The sequence below is a fragment of the Scyliorhinus torazame genome, chromosome 4 (assembly GCF_047496885.1).
Source record: "Scyliorhinus torazame isolate Kashiwa2021f chromosome 4, sScyTor2.1, whole genome shotgun sequence".
NCBI lineage: Eukaryota > Metazoa > Chordata > Chondrichthyes > Carcharhiniformes > Scyliorhinidae > Scyliorhinus > Scyliorhinus torazame.
Genome location: NC_092710.1, coordinates 303,843,468 through 303,845,967, shown reverse-complemented (window position 1 = coordinate 303,845,967; position 2,500 = coordinate 303,843,468). Strand labels below are relative to the sequence as shown.

The 2,500-nt window shown below is 56.9% G+C and overlaps 4 non-coding genes across 4 annotated transcripts in view; all 4 read left to right on the top strand.

Moving 5' to 3' along the window:
- The window catches only part of LOC140414221 (5S ribosomal RNA), a 119-nt gene extending 55 nt beyond the window's left edge, over positions 1–64 (top strand). The window contains exon 1 of the ribosomal RNA XR_011943363.1: positions 1–64. This exon is cut by the window's left edge and continues 55 nt beyond it. This is a non-coding gene — a ribosomal RNA (5S ribosomal RNA).
- Positions 65–760: 696 nt separating this feature from the next.
- Positions 761–879, top strand: LOC140415280 (5S ribosomal RNA). The gene has a single exon (XR_011944394.1). It is a non-coding gene; the product is annotated as a 5S ribosomal RNA (ribosomal RNA).
- Positions 880–1,575: 696 nt separating this feature from the next.
- On the top strand, positions 1,576–1,695 carry LOC140415471 (5S ribosomal RNA). The gene has a single exon (XR_011944572.1). It is a non-coding gene; the product is annotated as a 5S ribosomal RNA (ribosomal RNA).
- Positions 1,696–2,391: 696 nt separating this feature from the next.
- Positions 2,392–2,500, top strand: part of LOC140414404 (5S ribosomal RNA) — a 119-nt gene continuing 10 nt past the window's right edge. Inside the window, exon 1 of the ribosomal RNA XR_011943539.1 lies at positions 2,392–2,500. This exon is cut by the window's right edge and continues 10 nt beyond it. This is a non-coding gene — a ribosomal RNA (5S ribosomal RNA).

The window sequence follows — 2,500 nt, the reverse complement described above, 5'->3', positions numbered from 1 at the left end:
GCAGACTCAGGCCTGGTTAGTACTTGGATGGGAGACCGCCTGGGAATACCAGGTGCAGTAGGCTTTTGCGGCCAGCAGAGACTGCTCACGCCAAGCACTCTCCACACCAGAGGCAGGCCAACCTTTTGCTGCTCTCTGCGTCCTCGCCATTCCTCCCAACACTTGCCTGCGGGCTCAACTCAGGCAGGCGGCTTGGTCGGGCCATTCAGCTGCTGCAGCTTTGCCGGGCCTTTGCAACGCAGCACGGTTGGGTGCCTTGGCGTGCTGTACTTTGATGGGCACGCCAGCTGGCCCGTGTGGCCACAAGCCAGTGTGTCGGCAGGACGTTCTGTCTCCTAGCCTGAAGGCGCCGCATGAATGCAAGTTGTGGCATTGGGGCTGGTGTGGAAAGCGAAGGAAGAGAGAGCTGGCTTGCATTGCCTGCCTGACCCTTGTGCTGGCTGTGCTGAGAGAAGTGCGCAGCGTTGCAATGTGGAAAGGCAGCAGCGTGCAGGCGGCAGGCTGGTGTGAGGTGGGCGGGGCTTGCAGTTTTCCTTGGGGGAGGTGGAGAAGAAAAAAAGAGAGCTAGGTGGGGACGGCATGAAGGGGAGCGAGTATCAGGCATATAGGCTAGAATGAGCAGGAGAAGGAGAGAAAGAGGAGGAGAAGTAGAAGTAGAAGTAGAAAAAGAGAGAGAAAAAATTGAAAACAACCGGAAAGAAGAAATGGCGAGGGTGCTAGCGTGGCCGGCTTGAATAGGCAAGAAGACGGTGGTGCAGATGCCTACGGCCATACTAGTCTGAAAACGCCCGATCTCGTCTGATCTCGGAAACTAAGCAGACTCCGGCCTGGTTAGTACCTGGATGGGAGACCGCCTGGGAATACCAGGTGCAGTAGGCTTTTGCGGCCAGCAGAGACTGCTCACGCCAAGCACTCTCCACACCAGAGGCAGGCCAACCTTTTGCTGCTCTCTGCGTCCTCGCCATTCCTCCCAACACTTGCCTGCGGGCTCAACTCAGGCAGGCGGCTTGGTCGGGCCATTCAGCTGCTGCAGCTTTGCCGGGCCTTTGCAACGCAGCACGGTTGGGTGCCTTGGCGTGCTGTACTTTGATGGGCACGCCAGCTGGCCCGTGTGGCCACAAGCCAGTGTGTCGGCAGGACGTTCTGTCTCCTAGCCTGAAGGCGCCGCATGAATGCAAGTTGTGGCATTGGGGCTGGTGTGGAAAGCGAAGGAAGAGAGAGCTGGCTTGCATTGCCTGCCTGACCCTTGTGCTGGCTGTGCTGAGAGAAGTGCGCAGCGTTGCAATGTGGAAAGGCAACATCGTGCAGGCGGCAGGCTGGTGTGAGGTGGGCGGGGCTTGCAGTTTTCCTTGGGGGAGGTGGAGCAGAAAAAAAGAGAGCTAGCTGGGGACGGCATGAAGGGGAGCGAGTATCAGGCATATAGGCTAGAATGAGCAGGAGAAGGAGAGAAATAGGAGGAGAAGTAGAAGTAGAAGTAGAAAAAGAGAGAGAAAAAATTGAAAACAACCGGAAAGAAGAAGTGGCGAGGGTGCTAGCGTGGCCGGCTTGAATAGGCAAGAAGACGGTGTTGCAGATGCCTACGGCCATACTAGTCTGAAAACGCCCGATCTCGTCTGATGTCGTGAAGCTAAACAGACTCAGGCCTGGTTAGTACTTGGATGGGAGACCGCCTGGGAATACCAGGTGCAGTAGGCTTTTGCGGCCAGCAGAGACTGCTCACGCCAAGCACTCTCCACACCAGAGGCAGGCCAACCTTTTGCTGCTCTCTGCGTCCTCGCCATTCCTCCCAACACTTGCCTGCGGGCTCAACTCAGGCAGGCGGCTTGGTCGGGCCATTCAGCTGCTGCAGCTTTGCCGGGCCTTTGCAACGCAGCACGGTTGGGTGCCTTGGCGTGCTGTACTTTGATGGGCACGCCAGCTGGCCCGTGTGGCCGCAAGCCAGTGTGTCGGCAGGACGTTCTGTCTCCTAGCCTGAAGGCGCCGCATGAATGCAAGTTGTGGCATTGGGGCTGGTGTGGAAAGCGAAGGAAGAGAGAGCTGGCTTGCATTGCCTGCCTGAACCTTGTGCTGGCTGTGCTGAGAGAAGTGCGCAGCGTTGCAATGTGGAAAGGCAGCAGCGTGCAGGCGGCAGGCTGGTGTGAGGTGGGCGGGGCTTGCAGTTTTCCTTGGGGGAGGTGGAGAAGAAAAAAAGAGAGCTAGGTGGGGACGGCATGAAGGGGAGCGTGTATCAGGCATATAGGCTAGAATTAGCAGGAGAAGGAGAGAAAGAGGAGGAGAAGTAGAAGTAGAAGTAGAAAAAGAGAGAGAAAAAATTGAAAACAACCGGAAAGAAGAAGTGGCGAGGGTGCTAGCGTGGCCGGCTTGAATAGGCAAGAAGACGGTGTTGCAGATGCCTACGGCTATACTAGCCTGAAAACGCCCGATCTCGTCTGATCTCGGAAGCTAAGCAGACTCAGGCCTGGTTAGTACTTGGATGGGAGACCGCCTGGGAATACCAGGT